At 37.6% G+C, this 22,070-nt stretch overlaps 1 long non-coding RNA gene across 2 annotated transcripts; it reads left to right on the top strand.

The window, feature by feature from the left end:
* The first annotated feature begins 895 nt into the window (after nucleotides 1-895).
* LOC141409813 (uncharacterized) lies at nucleotides 896-15,775 on the top strand. 2 transcript variants are annotated; one of them, XR_012432087.1, is made up of 2 exons: nucleotides 896-1,032; nucleotides 15,543-15,775. It is a non-coding gene; the product is annotated as an uncharacterized lncRNA (long non-coding RNA). The 2 variants fall into 2 exon arrangements; XR_012432088.1 differs by lacking the exon at nucleotides 896-1,032 and adding an exon at nucleotides 9,495-9,624.
* Nucleotides 15,776-22,070: the final 6,295 nt, after the last annotated feature.

The raw sequence follows: 22,070 nt of genomic DNA, 5'->3' as shown, positions 1-22,070 counted from the left end.
TTACTCAAGCAAGTGGTTGATTTTTTTAAGTCAAACTACACTGAAACTTTTAACCTTTTCTTAGATTAATTTTACTTTTTAAATGTATTTAAAATACATAGCAAGGTGATTATTTCAAGAGAATCCCAAAGTACTTGAATAAGGGCTATTGTAAAACTTAAAAGAAATATTTATATATACACATATATACACATACACACATGTATATATATATATTCTTCATAATGGAGGACAATGTTTTGCAATATATAAATCATTCTATTTTTGTAAATTGTATATCACTTTAATTGAAAATGTTCTCTGCTAATTAATACTGTGAAACAAAATTGATGTTGTTTAACTAGAAGTTATGAGTATCTTAACTGCCTTTATTCCTTTTCAAAAAGGAAAAATCTATAGAACATTTTGTAGATGAAACTACTGTTAATGAATTAATATTGTGAATGAAAATCAAAATCCATACTTTAAAGGTAATCATGTTACTAACAACCTATTTTTGAATTCATAAAGATTTCTTTATAAATGATGTTTTGTGAGCACAGTAAAATAGACCATTATACTATGTATATGTTTGATACAGCGTCGCCAAAACTAGTGTTGTTTCTAAGTGCCTCTCACAAAAGATCCTGGATGGAGGAGTAAGATGAAATATTATGCTATTATATGATACTGTTTGTAAAGCTACCAATGTGCTAGCAAGGTATTAATGACAAGGAATTATTACTGTTTCTGTTGTGAAGTTAGATTTTGCATATTGTATCTATCAAAATATGTTTGGGTTTAGATTTTAAGTTGTCTACTGAGCAGAATTCTGCATTGGTTTTCCAGTCCTGTTAAAAGTTTAGAAACTTCATATGTGTCATCACAGCTTTTGTAAAGTATCCTTAATATTTTATGACATTCTACCACGGTGGTAAAGTTGTTTGTGTTTGTGTGTATAATTGACTGCTGAGACACAAAGTGCTCAAACACTACATGGAAATTATTCCTTCAAAGGCACATTCAGAGAATCATGTCACTCTTGTGCTGAAGGTAAGTATTATAATTGTATTTACTATATACTTAAAACCCAGATTATTTATTCCTAGTAGTGAATTTGAAATAACTTATTTAAAGCAGTGACCTTTTTCAAGACCTACAGAAACAACGTATTTTAATATTGGTTTTTAATCTAATTGTAAGATTTAGATCACTGAAATTTCTTTCTTTCTTTTTTTTTTTTTTTTTAATATCCAGCTTTTAAGTTCAGGGTTACATGTGCAGGATATGCAGGTTTCTTGCATAGGTAAATGTGTCATGGTGGTTTGCTGCACAGATCATCCCATCACCCAGGTATTAACCCCAGCATCCACTAGCTATTCTAACTGATCCTCTTTCTCCTCCCAGCCCCCACCCTCTGCCAGACACCAGTGTGTGGTGTTCCTTCCACCATTGAGTCCAATATGTTCTTATCACTTAGCTCCCACTTAGAACATGCAGTATTTGGTTTTCTGTTCCTATGTTAGTTTGCTCAGGATAATCGCCTCCAGCTTCATCTGTGTCCCTGCAAAGGACATGATCTCATTCCTTTTTGTGACTGCATAGTACTCCATGGTGTACGTTTTCTTTATCCAGTCCATCACTGACGGGCATTTAAGTTAGATTCCATGCCTTTGCGATTGTGAATAGTGCTGCGGTGAACATCCATGTGCGCATTTTTATAAGAAAACAGTTTACATTCCTTTTATGTAATATCCAGTTACGGGTTTGCTGGCTCAAATGGTATTTCTGTCTTTGGGTCTTTCACAATGGCTGAACTGATTTACACTTCCACCAACAGTGTAAAAGTGTTCCTTTTTCTCCGCAACCTCGCTACCATCTGTTGTTTTTATGACTTTTTAATAATAGCCTTTCTGACTGGTGTGAGGTGGTGTCTCATTGTGGTTTTTATTTGCATTTCTCTAATGATCAGTGATACTGAGCTTTTTTCATGTGTAGGCCTCATGGATGTCTTCTTTTGAGAAGTGTCTGTTCATGTCCTTTACCCACTTTTTAATGGTTTTTTTTTTCTTGTCAGTATGGTAAGTTCCTTATAGATGCTGGATATGAGACCTTTGTCATATGCACAGATTGTAAAAGTTTTCTCCCATTCTGTAGGTTGTCTTTTTACTCTGTTGATATTTTGTTTTGCTATGCAGAAGTTCTTTAGTTTAATCAGATCCCATGTGTCAGTTTTTGCTTTTGTTGCAATTGCTTTTGACATCTTCGTCATGCAATCTTTGTCCATTCCTATGTCCTGAATGGTATTGCCTAGGTTTTCTTCTAGAGTTTTTATAGTTTTGAGTTTTACATTTAGGTCTTTAATCCATCTTGAGTTGATTTTTGTATATGGTGTAAGGAAGATGTCCAGTTTCAATTTTCTGCACATGGCTAGTCAGTTCTCCTAGCACCTTTTATTAAATGGGAAATATTTTTCTCTTTTTTTTTTTTTTTTTTTTGGTCAGGTTTGTAGAAGATCAGATGGCTATAGGTAGGTGCGTGGTCTTATTCCTGAGTTCTCTATTCTGTTCCATTGGTCTCTGTGTGTCTGTTCTTGTAACAGCACTGTGCTGTTTTGGTTACTGTTGCCTTGTACTATAGTTGAAATTGGATAGTGTGATGCCTCCAGCTTTGTTCATTTTGCTTAGGATTGCCTTGGCTATTCAGGTTTGGCTTTTTTGTTTCGTTTTGTTCCATATGAATTTTAAAACAGTTTTTTTTCTAATTCTGTGAATAATGTTAATGGTAGTTTAATGGGAATAGCCCTGAATCTATAAATTGCTTTGGGCAGTATGGACATTTCTACGATATTGATTCTTCCTATCCATGAGCATGAAAATTTTTTCCATTTGTTTGTGTCCTCTCTGATTTCCTTGAGCAGTGGTTTGTAGTTCTTGAGGAGCTCCTCTCGTCCCTTATTAGCCGTATTCCTAGGTACTTTATTCTTTTTGTAGCAGTTGCGAATGGGAGTTCATTTGTGATTTGGCTCTTGGCTTGCCTGTTTTTGGTGTATAGGAATGCTAGCACTTTTTGCACATTGATTTTGTGTCCTGAGACTTCGCTGAAGTTGCTTATCAGCCTGAGCTTTTGGGCTGAGATGATGGGATTTTCTAGATATAGGATCATGTCATCGGCAAACAAAGATAGTTTGATTTCTCTCTTCCTATTTGAATACCTTTATTTCTTTCTCTCACCTGATTGCTCTCGCCAGAACTTCCAATACTATGATGAGTAGGAGTGATGAGAGAGGGCAACCTTGTCTTTCACAGGTTTTCAAGGGGAATGCTTTCAGCTTTTGCCCATTCAATGTGATGTTGGCTGAGGGCTTGTCATAGGTGGCTCTTATTATTTTGTAATATGTTCATTTAATACCTACTTTATTGAGAATTTTTAACATGAAGTGATGTTGAATTTTATCGAAGGCTATTCTATTGAGGTAATCATGTGGTTACCACATCTGTTGAGGTAATCATGTGGTTTTTGTCTGTAGTTCTGTTTATGTGATGAATCTCATTTATTTTGCTTTTTGTATGTTGAACCAACTTTGCATCCCAGGAATGAAGCCTACTTGATCATGGTGGATAAGCTTTTTGATGTGCTGCTGTATTCAGTTTGCCAGTATTTTGTTTAGGATTTTTGCATCGATGTTCATCAGGGATATTGGCCTGAAGGTTTTTTTGTTGTTGTATGTCTGCTAGGATTTGGTATCAGGCCGATGCTGCCCTCATAGAATGAGTTAGGGAGGAGTCCCTCCTTTTCAATTTTTTGAAATCGTTTCAGGAGCAATGATAGCAACAAACTCTTCTTTGTACCTCTGGTGGAATTATCTGTGAATCCACCTGGTCTTGAACTTTCCTTGGTTGGTAGGCTATTATTACTGCCTCAGTTTCAGAGCCCATTATTGGTCTGTTCAGGGATTCAATTTCTTCCTGGTTCAGCCTTGGGAAGGGTGTATGTGTCCAGGAATGTATGCGTTTCTTTAGATTTTCTAGTTTATGTGAATAGAGGTGTTCATAATATTATCTGATGGTAGTTTGTTTTTCTGTTGGGTCAGTGGTAACATCCCACTTATTTCTGATTGTGTTTATTTGAATCTGTTTTCTTCATTAGTCTAGTGGTCTCATGTTTTACTAATTTTTTCAAAAAATTAGCTTCTGGCCAGGCACAGTGGCTCATGCCTGTAATCCCAGCACTTTGGGAGGCCGAGGCGGGTAGATCACGAGGTCAGGAGATTGAGACCATCCTGGCTAACATGGTGAAACCCTGTCTCTACTTAAAATACAAAAAGGAAAAAAAAGCCGGGCATAGTGGCGGGCGCCTGTAGTCTCAGCTACTCGGGAAGCTGAGGCAGGAGAATGGCGTGAACCTGGGAGGTGGAGCTTGCAGTTAGCCGAGATCACACCACTGCAGTCTAGTGGGTAATAGAGCGAGACTCCATCTCAAAAAAAAAAAAAAAAAAAGCTCCTGGATTGTTTGATTTTTTTGAAGGGTTTTTGTGTGTGTGTGTCTCTATCTTCAGTTCAGCTCTGATATTGGTTATTTCTTGTCTTCTGCTAGCTTTGGGGTTTGTTTGCCCTTGGTTTTTTAGTTATTTTAGTTGGGATGTTAGGTTGTTGAGATCTTTACAGCTTTTTGATATGGTCATTTAGTGCTATAAATTTCCCTGTTAACACTGCTTTAGCTGTGTCCCAGAGATGCTGGTAAGTTGTATATGAAATTTCTTTATATAATTTACCATGTTAAATATAACTTATAGCTAATAACTTCAGAATTGGAACTTCATAGAACTGTTGTCCATAGCAGATCTCATTTTGATTTAAATGACTCTCATTTTGGTTACTGTGGTACTCCTTCCTATCCCAAAAAAGTTACATTTTGCAATAATTCAGGGTAGAATTCATGTAGATAGAACTTCAGATATCTCAGGAGACCAGTATGAATGAATGAACTTGTAGGGGACCCCTCTAATACGTTTCACATCCATTACGATACAACAGCGACCATACACTAAAGTAGTAGTACTCAATGTCTGTTCTTCAGATCAGTGGGCAGCTTCAGCAGCTTGGGAACATGTTAGAATTGAAAATTTTTGAGTCCCGCCTCAGAGCTGCCAGTTCAGAAACTCTTCATGTACCCTGTGTTATAAAAAGTCCTTCAGATGATTTTGATGTTTACTAAAGTTTCGGAGCCACTGCACTAAATGAAACTATTGGTAGCATTTGTGGACCGTAAATTGATGCTGTTTAATTTTTATTCACTTATGATCTGTTGTTTGTTGGAAGCTTTTTTGTGTTTCCCTCACTTGGAATTTCAAGGAAGTATCTAATTATTTTTATTTATTCATTTACTTTGCTTAGTTTTACATTTAATTGAGAATAAGGTAGGTATCTGATTCTCCAAAAGTTCAGTATCTTTATTTTATGATTTAAACTTGTTGAGTTTTGCCTCTGGGTCCTGTCATTCTCCCAGCGAATAAAAATGTGGATGCTTGGGGAAGTGGAGGTGGACGGTGAATGGGAATACTCTTGTTTGATTTTTTTAACATTTACATTGTAAATAACATTAAATACCATTTGTCGTGCCCATGATAACTTCATCCAAAATATATATACTAGTCTGCTAAGATATGCCATAACAAAATAACACAGACTTGGTGGCTTAAACAACAGAAATTTTTCTTCTAATTCTGGAAGCTGGAAGTCTAAGATCAAGCTGTTGGTGGATTTGATTTCCCCTAAGGCCTCTCTCCTTGGCCTGCAGACCACCACCTTCTCTCTGTGTCCTCACCTAGCCTTTTCTCGGTGTGCTGCATCCCTGGCCTCTCTTCCAGTTCTTATAAGGACCCCAGTCACACTGAATTTGAGCCCCATCCTTATGAACTCACTTAACCTTAATTACCTCTTTAAGGGCCCTGTCTCCAAACACAGTCATGTTAGGAGGTTAGGGCTTCAATGTATGAATCTGGGGGACAATTTAGTCTAAAATGGCATGTGACCGCCCCGTTTATGTACCTCCTCTCCAGAAACAAGAGTATGGTTGTTAACGTCTTCTCTTCAGCCTGAAGATACAGTGCAAATATCTGTGGTCTGTTCTTACGTATGCTTTATTTTACTTTTTCTAAAAACTGGATTAAAAGTACAGCAATCCCAGTTAGAAATTGCTTATAATGCATTCATCTAATCAGCTCAGTGTTCTTGTTAAACAAACTTTTATTTCCATGTTTACTCTTGTTCTTTCTTGATAAGGTTATTTCATCAGTTTCACCTGCCATTATACCATGAATATGTTTCTGTTTTGCTAGTGTTTTTATTCTCACTGATCATATGTCCCTTCTTCGTCTCCCATACCGCTCCCAGCCTAGAGTTAATGAGCACCAACCACTGTGGCCACATACTGTCCCATGTTTGGATAACCTTATCCAGCATATACACCTAAATGGTGGTGGGTTTTTGGGGGGGGGGGTAGAAGAGGGGAGAGGGTCATTGTTTTTACAAAAATTAAATTTCATCTATTTTAGACATCCTTTCCCCCTGTCCTCCCCTTGTACTTTCCAACCTCCAGTTTCTTCTTTTTCTAATTAGCTTTGTAGGAGTGACTTAAAATAAAATGAAATAACATATCTCTGATAATACTAGAATGAAAATAAATGAGGCATGATTGGAGAGAATACACACATGGACACCAAAATTTCAAATATCCTTATTCGTTCCATGTACAGTTCTCAGTGGGTATTTGAGACCTTCACTCCCATCCCCAGCCTCTCCTACTCAATGCCAGCTTCTGTGATGCTGGATGATCTTTTCTTTGCCTCACCAAGAAAACTGGAGATGTTAGGTATGATCCTCCTCTCAACTTTGTGCCTCCTATCTATAAATTCAGTTAATCAGTTGTTAACCAGCATGTAATAAAGGGATAAACATTGATAACCCGATATTATGTAGAAAATAGAAATAGAATGTGCTAGAAAATGAGCTTACAAATTTCAACATATGTCCGTTATTTCGGGAGTGTGTTTGCTCTTCTACAGAAGTAATCCAGAAAGCTCACTTTTTCCCCCAGACTAACTCATACAACATGTTTTCCCTCTAGCAGACGGCTCTTATTTTTTCAGTAATGTGGAGCTAGACCAGTATTCTTTTGCTGTATTTGTTTTGTGGAGTTATTGTATGTATTTTTAATTTTTTGAGACAGACTCGCTCTGTTGCCCAGGCTGCAGTGCAGTGGTGCAGTCTCCTCTCATTGCAAGCTCCAACTCTCTGGCTCAAACAATCCTCCCACTTCAGCCTCTGAAGTAGCTGGGACTACATGTGCAAGCCACTGTGCTTGGCTGTGTTTTTTAATTTTTTGTAGAGATGAAGTCTCACTATATTGTCCAGGCTAGTCTCAAACTTCTAGACTCAAGTGATCCTTCCACCTCCGCCTCCCATACCGCTGTGATTATTACAGTGCAAGCTACTGCACCTAATCTAGACCAGTATTCCTAACTAGTTGTGCATCGAAAGCATATGAGGAACTTTTTCTTTTCTTTAAAGTTTCCGGATGTTATCTCTCAGGTATTACAGGGCTTTTAATGTGAGAACTGGAGTTTAGATAGTTGCTTTTCCAGTTTTAAGATTTACCTGTGGCCCTACTGTGAGACTGCGATTGAGCCTAGCTACAGTAGGGTGGAGGAATTTGCTTTTTACAGTACCGTATGTCACATGAAAGGGCAGGGGTCTTCAGATTGCTGATGTTCTCTCGGCCATAGACCATGCCCCTTTTTGACGTGTGCTCTAGCCAAAGCTGCATGAAAATATTTTTCAGTCCCTACTGGATTTTTCTCTTATGAATGGTTAACAGTGCAGGCTCTGGAACCAAACTGCCTGGATTCAGATTCTGACTCTGCTGTTTATTCGCTGCGTGTTGACCTTGAATGAGTGATTTAACTTTTCCGTGCCTTAGACTCTTCATCTGTAAAATGGGCATTATGAGACAACGCACCTTAGAAGATTTTTTAAAAGATTAAACGGGTTTCTAGATATAAAATGTTTAGAAACTGTCTGCCACATTAAGTATTCAATAATTGTCAGCCCTTTTTATAGTTTGTCAGCATTGTTTACTCCTGTTCTGGTTTTGAGGATCTTTGGCTTCCATCCTCTACCTGCATTCCTAGTCTTTTTTTTTTTTTTTTTTTTTCTTTCTACTTCTTTAGGTTGTGCTCGAGGTTTGGTACTTGGCCCCTTTCTGACGCTTTTCACTTTTTCTAGTTGTATCTATTAGTTTGTCTTCTTATTCTGCCTTCATGATTGACAAGTCATTGTTTTGTGTGTGTGTGTTTGTATTTTTGAGACGGAGTCTCGCTCTGTCGCCCAGGCTGGAGTGCAGTGGCGCGATCTCAGCTCACTGCAAGCTCCGCCTCCCTGGTTCCCGCCATTCTCCTGCCTCAGCCTCCCGAGTAGCTGGGACTACAGGCGCCGCCACCATGCCCGGCTAGTTTTTTGTATTTTTTAGTAGAGACCGGGTTTCACCGTGTTAGCCAGGATGGTCTCGATCTCCTGACTTCATGATCCGCCCGTCTCGGCCTCCCAGAGTGCTGGAATTACAGGCGTGAGCCACTGTGCCCGGCCCACAAGTCTTTGTTTTCTCGCCATACCCACGTGAGTTTTAAACCAATACATATTTGCAGTTGTCTTTTCAGCACATATACTTGGATGTTTCACAGACACTTTCGACTTGGCACATCTGAATTCATCACTTTTTTCCAAATCTGATTGTCTCATACTCCCTTGATGAAATGATGTAATAATCCCAAAATGAATTATTCTGAATTCTACTTTTACTTGCCATTGATTACCAAGTGTCAACATGTCAGATTTTTTAATACTCCTTAGTACTATGGCTGATGAGGTCCATCTCTTAATTTGTTAGATTTGTCCTTGAGTAGCACTGTCTTTGATCTTGCCCCTGAAATTCATCTTCACACTGTTGACAGAATAATCTTTTAAAGTGGTTTGTTTTGTATGTCTGTCTGCCACTGCTGGACTGAGCTCTTATAGGAGATTGTATCTCTTGTTTTTGTAATCCTAGCACCTGTTAAAATAACTAGAAACTTAGAGGTGCAGTCTTGCAGGTTCTCTGACCCTACAGTCACCCTAGACCTGCACTAATACAGTTTTCATTAGCCATTAAATTTAAATAAAATTGGACATTCTGTTAATTAGTGATACTAGCTTTATTTCAAATGCTTATAGCCTCGTGTGACTATGGACTACTATATTGGACAACATTTTAGAACATTTTGATTATCACAGGAAGTTTCATTGGACAGAACTGCCCCAGCAGACCTTTGCTGATGTGGATGTTTTTCTGTATTAAATACATCCTTTTAACATTCAGACACCTCCCAAACGCTAACCTTAATAGATTGGCCTTCAGCATTTATGTCTCTCTATCTTGATCCTGCAACTGATGACTTGACTATGTCTGCTCTGCAGAAGGCACCACTACCAGCATGTGTCCACTCAGGAAAGCTGACACTACATATTTCAACAGAGGAGATGTGAGTACAGAGGCGTTAGAGAATAACCCGGGGATCACAACTGTAGGATGCAGCTACTAGTCCTAAGGGTAAGAAAACAAATGGGAAAAAGTTTGGGTTGCCAGAGCCTTAAAGCTCCACAAAGGGTCATCATGGCATTAGTGCTCAGACCCCTGAGGAGGCTCACCACCTACCTGATCATGGTAATTCTGAGGGGTACAGTAACGACAGTTCTAGAAGTTTCGAAGCAATTGAAGGCTGGCATTTACTACCATTATTACAGAGCTGATAGGACTAGCCATGAGAGATGAACTAGATCTTGTTTCATCTTCCTTCCAACTTCTCTCTCGTACTTCCTACCGGTAGAACCTAATAAGCAGCAGTCAGAGGGGTCAGAGAAGTGTAGTTTGCCGAGTTCCGGCCCCAGCACACACAGCAGAGGACAGAAGGGTGGAACCGGCGCTGAGAAACAACAGATGAAGAACCAGCACACTGGTTTCTTTCAGGGACTCATTTTTATCTAAAGATAAACTCACTTTTATCTAAAGATAAAGATAATCCCTTAAACGCCAGATATTCAGGAATTTGTAGAGACACTCTGGGCCCTCAAGAATAAGTGTACTAGTTCAAATTGAAATCTTGTTACTCTTTTCTATTCAATGAGACTAATGCTGCTATATAGTGCTTAACTTTTAAAATTGACAGTGGATGAATGCATATTATAATCAGGTGTTCATGTCCATCCATTTATTGAGTGCCTACCACATGCCACACAATCTGTCAGGTTTGTATGTATATAAAATAAAACTTAGATAATAACACAAAAGTAATAATTCACCCCAATTCATCTATAAATCCAGAGTTAGGGACTGTTAACATTTTTGTGTTCATGCCTGTGGACATTTTCTGTGCATATGCATGTACACACATAACTCAAAATGTCATAAAAAGTTTATAAAATGCAGATGTTTCCAAGAAAGTGTGTATTCATCTACCTCTCTTCTGTTGTATAGTCTTTGATTATAAGGAGAATGCTCCATTACTATTTATCTGTGGACATAGAGTGTAGGCTGCTACATATGTCTCTTTATACTTTACACACTTTGTCTTTCCACTAAAATTTCTCAATGTATAATTTCTGTCTGTGTCACTGAATATGTAGATTTAAAATTTTGAGCTACATTTTCAAACTGCCGTTCACCAAAGCTGTTACAATTTACACTGCGACCAATAGTGCATGAGACTGTTCTTTCATACACTCGGTAACAGAATATTACTGATCTTTAATATTTTTTATTGATAGCCAAAAGTGTATTCTTCGCATTTCAAAATTTTTAGTGAGTATATTCCAGTATGTTAATTGGTTATTTGTATTTCTTGTATACATCCTTTACACTTTTTCTTTTGGGTGTTTATGTCTGTAACTTGGCAGTAGCCCATATTAGGAATCATTATTACACACGTCGCAAATATTTTTACAATTAATTTCTTTATTATTGCGTTATGACCATTCTTACATAGTCAAATCTGTTGCTCTACTATTTCTGCCTTAAGTATAATGGTTAGAATTTTCTCTGGTCAGGGTTATAAAAATACTCATGTTTCTCCTGATATTTTTATGATTTCATTTTTAGATCAGTCTTTAATGCAGTTGAGAGTTACCTTAAAGTAGTGAAATAGTCAACATTTTCTGTCAGTATTATCTGGTTGTCATGATACCATTTCCTCATTGATCTATTATGTAACTTCCACTAGATAATCATTTTTATATTTGATACTTACAAATACTATTCAGTTCTATTTTGTCTATTCAGCTACTTTCACTGATTTAATTATTGTTGCTTCTTGTTTGAATATGTATTTAAAATATTTGTTTTATAACTAATACAAGGTTTCATACTTAATAGGTCAAGTATTACTTCCCAATACATACACCTGTATCTCTTTCATAATTCCATACTCTTTTACAGATAAACTGTTGAATTATTTAATCTTCCTTCAAATACAGATTCTATTGGTATTCTGATTATAATACAGGATACATAGATACATAGGACATTGCATGGTTCACATAGAGAAATTGTGGCACCTTTTCAATATTAATATTCTTATTCATAAAGAATATTGTTTGTCCTATTAGGTTCATATGTTCCTCAGTAGAGTTTTTAGATAATTTTTATTTTTCTTTAGTCAGATATCTTAATGTGTTTTAATGTTCTTGTAGTATTTAGGAATGTGCTCCTTTTTTCTCCCCCTTTACAAAAATGGTTTCTAATTGAATATTTTCATTTTTTTAATCTCAGAACCTCTTCACACAAATTAGTAAGGGTCTCAAAGAACTTTTATGTTGGCAGGTATGTCTGCTAATATTTACCACTTCAGAAATTAAAAACTTAATTGAAAAGTGAGATGTCTATGTAACATTTATGTTAGCATAAATATTTTAAGTGAAAAAGGGCTAATTTTTTTGCCTAGCCCTTCTTTTGGAGGCTTGTAGGGAAATAAAATACTGATTATATATGTCCCTGTACTCACACTTCAAGAATAACACATAGAATTAACTTAAAATTTGGACTAGCAAAGACTCAACTATTGACCATCTTAAAAATTGATGGAAATCATTTTTCATGGTAGTCGTATGATTTCTTGGAAATTAGGCAATTTCTCAGGAAAATTAAAACTAAAGGTGACAGTGTGGTGCTTAGGTGTCTCTGTTAGTCTGGAAATACCACACTGTAAGTCAACTGCTTTTTGCGCGGGTTGTACGTCCCTTGCCGCATAGTTTGAAAATGTCTCCAGGAGGAAAGTTTACCTGGTGTGCTTTACTGCTCTCATGTATTGCAGCCTTGTGCTATCCATTGTCCAGACACTGAAAAGAATTGCTTCATATATTTTTATCCAACTTTGATTATTAATGGCAGGAAAGTTAGTCAGATACCAACTGTTCCATAATGGTTAAATCTCAGAAATCTGTAATTCTCATAGAAGATACCATAGGAGAGTATCTTTAAATATTGGAATAACAGTGAATCTCTTCACACACACACATACACACACACACACACACACACAAATGAAACATGATGAACATTTTTGACAAATTTAACCACATTAAATATTCTGTCCATTAAGATTCCCTAAAGACGGTGGAAAGATGGAAGTTTAGAGGGAGAAGCTATTTGCAACATGCAAGGCAAGATGACAATGCATTAATAACAAAATTACATAAAGAATGGACTTGGGGCTTGAGTAAAATAATTATGACATGCTTTCTGAAATGTCCCCCAGATAGTTTCATAAAAAATGAAGCAAATAGGCTAATTAAAGAAGAACCCATAGACATCATGTTCAAAAGAACTGATGACAAAGCTTGTTCATAACCCATAAAATACAAGTGGATGCAGCTAGATAGCTACAATATTTTTGAAAGAGTTTGGCGGGTTTCGAAAATGTGAGGAGCCACAAAGTAGATTTGAAAAAAAAAAAAAAACCCACCTAGCACACATAACATTTAAATCAATACAAACGTGCCTGATAATTAGAACAAAAAAAGGCTTGAACAAACTCTTTACAAAAAAATCATCATCATCATCAACATGGAGTGGTGTTCAGTCTTAGCAGCCAGGAAAATGCAAATTAAGGCCACAAGGAGATACTACCAAACACATGTAAACTGAAAAAACATTTAGCCATTCTCACTAGCAAGTGTTGGTGAAGTATATGTGGTAGTGGGAACACTCATTATACTGGTGTATGTGTAAGTCAGTCCAGCCACTTTGGATTACTTTTAAAAATGAAGTTACGAGTATATTCAGCAATTCCTAAATATTTTTTCTAAAGATATTTAGATACATGTGTATCATTTTACATGTACAAAATGTTCTTGGAAGCATAGTTTGTATTAGCAAAAACTGGAAACAAATATCCATCAAGAGTAAACATACTGCACTATATTCATATAATGGAATACTGTACTGCAATAGCAAACCACAGTGCATATATCAACAGGGGTGATGCACTATTGAGTGAAGTAAGACAAAAACACGTATAGTATAATTTACTTAATGTTCAAAAAAACCTTAGGTAAACCCAAAACATACAAGAATGCACTCATGGATGGTAAAACAAAAAAGGATTGTCATATAAGTTAGATTAATCATTACTTGGAGGGAGGGAAGATGTATGGTTTGAAAGGGATATTTGGGAGTGGCTAGACTTGCTTCTAATACTCGATTTTGTAATCTGTAAGTTTGCAATTGAAGTTATACACTTGGGATTTAGAGTGGGATTGTCCCTTGGAGACACAAAGTTAAATACAAATATAAATTATCAGTTCAGAGATGCATTTATAGCCCAGGAAATTCATGATACCATGTAATGGAATGATTTTGCAAAGAGGAGAGGAGGGCTTATGACTTGAGTTCTGAGGAGCACTGAAAAGTTCTATGTTGAAGGGAAAATCTGCAAAGGAAATAGAGACGAATATTGAATGAAGTAGGAAAGTCTGTGTCTCTTAGGAGAATTCTTCCAAACGTAAGAAGTAGGCACCTATGTGAAGTGCTTCAGAGTAAAATGAGGATAGATGAGTAGGCAATCTTGAGAAGGGTTATTTCAGAATGGTGGGGACGAAGGCATGTCAGAGTGGCTTCAAGAGTTCAGTGGGGAGTTATTTTCCCAGAAGCAAGCATTGTACAGCTGGAAAACACTCCTATTAACAAGACACAGGATTGAAAAAAATATATTAATATTGAAACAGTTTTAATGCATTCCTTAGACTAAAAAGAAAGGAAACAATATTCTTAATGGTCAAGAATCAAGGAAACCTGAAATCATTTTGACCAGCTGATCTAAAAGGAAGAATAAATTACTCTTCCAATTTCCCTGTAGAAAATTTTACAAAATTGTTAACATATGAAGGGGTGTGGCCAAAAATGAATAAAATTATAAAGATTACTGGATTTAACGATATCTTTTGGTATTTGTCATTTTTTGTAATTTTAATTTTCATCCTAAATAACTTTCTTCACAATTTTACATTTTAAAATTTAACAACTTGCCCTCCCACTATAAATTGGATCTTTGGGCAATGAAACATAATTCCGTTGAATAAGCAGGGGAAAAAACGTAGAGCCGAAGACCCATGCAAAAGGCAAACTTAACAGGAAAAAGGGAGAAAAGTTTCTCCCCAAAAAAGACAAGAAAACAACTTGTGTGGTTTTTGTTTTTGTTTTTGTTTTTGTTTCTTTTAAATAATTTACTCTGGATGAAGGGAGCAATTCACACAAGCTGAGTATTTGGTTATGTGGGTTTGAGACTAGAATTGACATTGCATAGATAATCTGAAACATCTCAAAATGAGTACTTTTAACTGGCTCCAGGTCTGTAGTGATCCCAGGACCTGGCAGTAACAAAATTAAATCCTTTGTGAGTTTAATTGTTAAGTGTTGGCTTTGAGGAACATGGTATGTTACTTGATATATATAAGCTGGGACCAAAAGGTAAATATAAACATTTGTAGAAATTTACCATAAAAAAATTATTTCAGATGTGGATGCTGTAAGAATATTTGTCTCAATTTGACAGCAGTTTTGCATAGGGAAGGAAGAAAATTTTGAAAGAATTGAAAGAAATAGCATGACAAATATAATCATGTTTATCAAATTAATCATCACAAAAATGGGGCCTACATTATCTTTAGAGCCTCTCTCTAATTTCATGTTGAGGTGGTTTGGGAGAGGAACCTCCCAGATCCCCTTTCAAGGGAGCGTTTGCTGCTGGCACGTCCTTCAGGGTCTACCTTGGCTGCAGAGGGTCACTAGAGGGCATGCTTTTCCTGTGGTCACCCACATCTTGGGCCCGTGGATGCATGAGTAAGTCGTCAAGCCACTTTGGCTCAGTGCGGGGCCACATATGCCCTAGAGTCCTTCACTGGGTTGACCATGCCATTGATCATCATAGTTGTACTTCTCTCTCTGCCCAATCCTAACTTTCCTAATTCTGTCCACAGATGCTGACTGCTCTAATCTCTGCTTCTGGAGGACCAACCTCTTCCATAAACTTACCCACGTAATTTACTGTGATTCGGCTTCTTAGGAATACCGATGCAGAAACAGAACTCAATTCATCTTACAGGCAACTGTCTCTCATTATAGATTAGTCAATGAGTGTTTTGTTTAATAAACATGTCTATTAATTTCATTAATCCAAACTAGTTCACCTAATAGTACTTAAAATAACAAATGGTTAAGCTAGAGGCTTCCATAACATGAAAATTTACTAATAATTTTGTTAAATTTCTCTATGCTGTCACCAGTGTGTATATATTGGCCATTCTTTTGATCACTTTATTGATATTTTTTAAATGCTTGCAGTTGAAAAAAGGATAGTTATACTTAGATAACTTGATTGCTGTCTTCTAAATTCCCAGTAGGTGGTGTCATAATACTGTATTTAGGGAAATTTTTTAAAATTTATTTAATAAAGTGGAAAAAGAAAGTGCAAATGTGTTTACTTAAGTATATGTACTTTCATTGTAAAAGTGTTTTGGTTTTATTATGAGATGACACTGTTATAAACAACTTAATTCCTTGTATATTTCTTCAATTCACATTTTTACTAGAAAATATGTACTGATAGTTTTATTCTTTTATTCTCTAGAATGATACAATACTACATAGTCAAAAGAACAATGAGATGGCCAAAATGTTTAGAGAAATCTTTTCTCAGGATCTTTTTTTACTCTCATATCTTAGATATATGAAAAAAAAAAACTGTACTGGTCTTAGAAGTCAAACCAGGATCTGTCATTATAATTACTGTCACTTTATTTACACGCAAAATATTTTCTATTTTTGGCTACCCTTTTCAAAAACTGTACATCATAAATAATTCACCTTTTTGGAATTTTGGCTATTTCTAGTTGAGTTGTAAGTAGTTCTAATTTTTCTACCTTACATTTTAGTAACCTTTGTGTTTACTTTCCCAATACAACATGTGCTCTGAGAGTTACAACTCAGACAGTAGTGTGGCCTCTGTGCAAGGATGACTCTCAACAGTCCATGAAACATTCCACGTTTTTAGTGTCTTCCCAGCAGGGTCATAAGCCTTTTGCGTGTATGACCCGCAAATTAGTAGGTTCTTTTGTTTCATTTTGTGATCACCAAAATGCTTATATATAGTAGTGTTTGGTAAGTACATATCGAATAAATGTGATGCTATGTAAGTTTAAATAATTCTCCTTGACTCTCCCTGTACTCCAGAGATTAGGTGACTTCAGTGTGAAATCTGTTATTTTGCTAATTTAGTGTTTGTGATACTTCAGTAGTCAAGAATCTGAAGATCTGTCCTCTCCATGGGTTGATTTTTAATGGAATGATGTAAATTGTTTTGAAAAAATTATAAATATTTCACTCATTTTTTAAAGTCTGGTAGAGAACTTAAAAGATTTTTTTCTTTCTATTTTCTAAAAGTTAAAAAATTAAGGTAATAAGTTTTCAAAAGTTTTTTTAGAATTCTGAGACATCTCATTAAATTCAAGGAAATGTTGAACACCTAGACCTTTGAAAGGGCAGGAAATGTGGCAATATCAGGGACTCTAGCAATAAGACTGACATTCTTTAGGAAAGTTTTTCTTCACTTTATTACTGAGTGTGGGATGCAATGGTTTGAAGGACCATTTTCTGAAAGCTCACTGGGGGCTACTGAATTTGATTCTAAATTCTAATGGCCTTCCATGTATGGAGAAAAACAATACTTTTTCCTGGGAGTCAAGGTTCATTACCTCCGGTATTATGAACTGAATTGTTCCCCCTTCCCCAAAGAAAAACTTTTCATTGTTTGAAGTCCTGACCCCGAGTACAGTAACCACAAATGTGACTATATTCAGAGATAGAGCTTTAAAGAGACAAGTTAAAATGAGGTCGTCCGGGTGCAGTGGCTCAAGCCTGTAATCCCAGCACTTTGGGAGGCCAAGACGGGCGGATCACGAGGTCAGGAGATCGAGACCATTGTGGCTAACACCGTGAAACCCCATCTCTACTAAAAAAAATACAAAAAACTAGCCGGGCGCGGTGGCGGCGCCTGTAGTCCCAACTACTCAGGAGACTGAGGCAGGAGAATGGTGTGAACCCGGGAGGCGGAGCTTGCAGTGAGCCGAGATCACGCCCCTGCACTCCAGCCTGGGCGACAGAGCGAGACTCCGTCTCAAAAAAAAAAAAAAAAAATTGAGGTCGTTAGGATAAGCCCTTATACAATATAGGCATATTATAAGGGGAGAAAGTTTACACAGAGGCACAGAAATAGAAGACCATGTGAAAACACAAGGAGAAGATAGCCAATCTACAAGCCAAGGAGAGAGACCTTGGAAGAAACCAACCCCACTGACACCATGATCTTGACAAGTAGCCTCTAAAATTGTGAGAAAATAAATGTATGCCACCCAGACTGTGGTACTTCATTATAACAGCCCTAGAAAACTAATAGATCTTCTTTTTAGTTTCTTCCCTTGGTGCAAATGTCCTCAATATTTTTTCTTTGCCTAAAAATGAAAGAGAAGTTTTGTAGAATGTAGTTGTGGGAGTATTACTAACAGAGATTATGTCAATAGGTCCAAGTCAGAGCCTAAAATTGTACATCTCTACCAAGCACCCCAGTTGATTGTAATCAAGGTTGTCGGTAGTGGCATCAGAAGACCAACATTATGATGTGGCATTCTTTTCTTTGAATTCCATAAAAATTTCAATTATATCCTTTGGTGAGAAATGACTTCTGTGGGGAGTATCCTACAATTTAGATTCAAAAACAGAGTCAAGAACTAAAATTTTTAGTGGAGTTTTTATTTCTCCATGAAATGGTATAATCAGTTGCTTTAGAGCAATACTCCCTGTAAAACAAACAAACAAAAAACTAGCAAAGGTACAAAATAAAGTACAAATAACTATTTGACGGCATCGGCAAACTACCTGAGTAATGAAGATTGAAGATTTGCGGGGCTAGAATGCAGAAAAGAATGGAAGCTCAGATGGATAACCTCAGCACCAGGTACTGCTTTTCTTTTGAATGCACTTACTAATTTCTAAAGAGGCAGTTCAGAGGTGGGGAAGCTGAGCAATGCTTTCCACCGACTCATGCAGCCAGGGGACTGGGAGAGAACAAAAATTGGAATTTAGTACCCATCCATGATGAGAGGGCTTGGAAAACACATTTTGCTGGGACCATGAAGGGTTATGCTGTATAACTACAGGTAAACAAAAATAGGCCAGCCCTCAAAAGGACTAAAGCTTAGATTTGACTCATTTCAATGACTGCCAATATTAATATGAGCTGGGTTTGTTACTGCCTCTAGTAGAGTTGCATGCTAGCTAAATCCTGATAGGCAGAGCAAGATGGCCACATAGAAGGCTCCACCAGTTGTCCCCCCACCTACAGGAACACCACATTTAATCACTACACACACACAATCGCTTTCATAAGAACCAAAAATAAGGTGAGCACTCACAGTACGTAGTTTTAACTTCATATCACTGAATAAGGTGAGCACTTCACACTACCCAGTTTTACCTAGTTTTAACTTCATATCACTGAAAGAAAGGAAAGACAGTCTTTAATCACTGACACCACTACTCCCCCATCCCCCATGAGCAGCCTTGTGGCATGAAGAGAGAATCTATGTGTTTGGGAGAGGAAGCACACAGCAATTGTGAGACATTGCATTAAACTCAGTGCTACCCTGTCATAGTAGAAAGTGAAACCAGGCTGAACTGGGCTGATGCCCACCCATGTTGGAAATATTTAAACCAGCCCTAGCCAGAGGGGAATTGCCTATCTGGTGGTCAGAACTTGAGTTCTGGCAAGACTCGCTGCCACAGGCTAGAGTGCTCTGGTGCCCTAAATTAACTTGAAAGGCAGTCTAGTATAGGTGAATCCAGGTGCTGAACTGGGCTCAGAACCACTGGACTTGGGGTGGAGCGGGGCATGTAACTTACGGAGACACCAGCCAGGATAGCTAAGGGAGGGCTTGTGCCACTACCCCCCAAACCCCAGGCAGCACAGCTTGGGGCTCCAAAAACCCCTTCCTTCCACTTGAGGAGAAGGGTGTGGGGGTGTAGTAAGGAGAGGTTTCTCCTGCATGTTGGATACCAGCTCAGCCACAATAGGATAGGGCACTAGTTAGAGTCATGAACCCTCATTTCCAGGCCCTGGCTCCTGGGTGACATTTCTAGACACAGATCAGAAGGGAATCTGTTGCTTTGAGGGGAAGAGCCCAGTCTTGGCAGGATTCATCACCTACTCACTGAAGAACGCTTAGGCCCTGTATAAGCAGCAGTAATATCCATGTAGTATGCTGTGGGCCTGGGGTGAGACTGAGACTTGGTGACTTCAGGTACCAGCGTGGCCACGAGGGAGTAGTGCACCAAATGGGCTCTTGGAGATCTCTGATTTAGGCCTTGGCTCTTGGACAGAATGTCTGGACCTGCCCGTGAAAAGATAGGGAAGAGTGAGAAGAACTACATCTCATCGTTTGGGGGCCAGCTCAGCTGCAGTAAAATAGAATTCCAGGTAGACATCTCAGATTTTTGACTCCGGACCCTGGCTTCCAGATAGCACCTCTGGACATGCCCAAGGCTTGGGGGAGCTCACTGCCCTGAAGGGAAGGACACATGCCTGGCTGGCTTTGCCATCACCTGATTTGTAGAGCCCCAGGGACTTGAGTGAACATAGGCAGTAGCCAGGTCATGGTTACAGTGGACCTTGGATGAGACACAGTGCTGTGCTGCCTTCAGGTCTAACCCAGTGCAGTCCCAGTAGTAGTGGCCACAGGGGTGCTTGTGTCACCTCACCTCCAGGTGGCTCAGAATGGAGAAAGACTCTTTGTGAGAAAATAAGAGAAAAAGAGTCTATGTCTAGTAATTCAGAGAAGTCTACCAGATCTTTCCCTAGACCACCAAAGTGGTACATCTACAAGCCTGCAAGAACCACAGCATGACTGGGCTTGGGGTGCCCCCTAAGGCAGATATGAATTAGGTCACAACATCCAAGTCCTTTTGAATGTCTGGAAAGCCTTCACAAGGAAAATGGGTAGAAACAAGCCCAGACTATGAAGACTATAATAAATACCTAACTCTTCAATGCCCAGACACAGATGAGCATCCATAACCATAAAGACCATCCAGGAAAACGTAACCTTGCCAGATGAACTAAATCAGGCACCAGGGATCAATTCTGGAGAAACAGACCTTTTGGATGGTTAATTCAAAATAGCTGTGTTGAGGAAGCTCAAAGAAATTAAAGATCACACAGAGAAGGAATTCAGAATTCTATCAAATTCAACAGAGATTGAAATAATTAAAAGGAATGAAGCAGAAATACTGGAGTTGAGACATGCAGCTGGCACACTGAAGAATGCATCAGAATTTTGTAATAGCAGAATTGATTAAGCAGAAGAAAGTGAGCTTGAAGAGAAGCTCTTTGAAAATACACAGAGGAAGCAAAAGAAAAAAAAAAAACATGAAGCACACCTACAGGATCTAGAAATAGCCTCAAAAGGGCAAATCTAAGAGTTATTGGCCTTAAAGAGGTGATAGAGAAAAAGATAAGGGTAGAAAGTTTATTCAAAGGGATAGTAGAGAGCTTTTCAAACCTAGAGGAATATATCAATATCCAAGTACAAGAAAGTTATAGAAAATCAAGCAGATTTAACCCAAAGAAGACTACTTCAAGGAATTTAATAATCAAACTTCAAAAGATCAGGGGAAAAGAAAACATCCTAAAAGCAGCAAGAGAAAAGAAACAAATAACATTCAATGGCGCTTCAGTACATCTGCCAGCAGACTTTTCAGGAGAGAGTAGCATGACATTGGTAAAGTGCTGAAGGAAAAAATTCTCTTACCTTAGAGTAGTATATCCAGCAAAAATATCCTATAAACACGCAGGAGAAATAAAGACTTTCACAAACAAAAACTGAGGGATTTCATCCACAGTAGACCTGTCCTACAAGAAATGCTAAAGGGAGTTCTTCAGAAAGAAAAGGACATTAATGAGCAATAAGAAATCACGTGAAAGTACAAAATTCACTGGTAATAGCAAGTACACAGAAAAACACAGAATATTATAACACTGTAACTGTGGTGTGTAAACCACTCTTAAGTAGAAAGACCAAAAGATGGATCAATCAAGAATAATAACTACAACAATTTTCAAAACATAGTACATTAAGACATAATTAGAAACAACAAAAAGTTTAAAAGTGGGGAGACAAAATTCAGTTGTAGAGTTTTTATTTTCCTTTTTCTTGTTTGTTTATGTTGTTACATAAAATAAACTTAACAGTGTTAAGTTGTTACCAGCTTAAGATAATAGGTTATAAAATAGTATTAATATTTGCAAGCCTCATGGTTATCTCAAATCAAAAACACATAATGGATACACACACACACACACACACACACACACACACACACACACAAACCAAGAAATTAAATTATCCTACTAGAGAAAATCACCTTCACTAAAAGGAAGACAGGAAGGAAGAAAAGAA

Source organism: Macaca fascicularis, chromosome 3 (assembly GCF_037993035.2).
Source record: "Macaca fascicularis isolate 582-1 chromosome 3, T2T-MFA8v1.1".
Taxonomy (NCBI): Eukaryota; Metazoa; Chordata; class Mammalia; order Primates; family Cercopithecidae; genus Macaca; species Macaca fascicularis.
The sequence above is the reverse complement of the archived record's forward strand: the minus strand, read 5'-3'. Positions and strand labels throughout refer to the sequence as shown.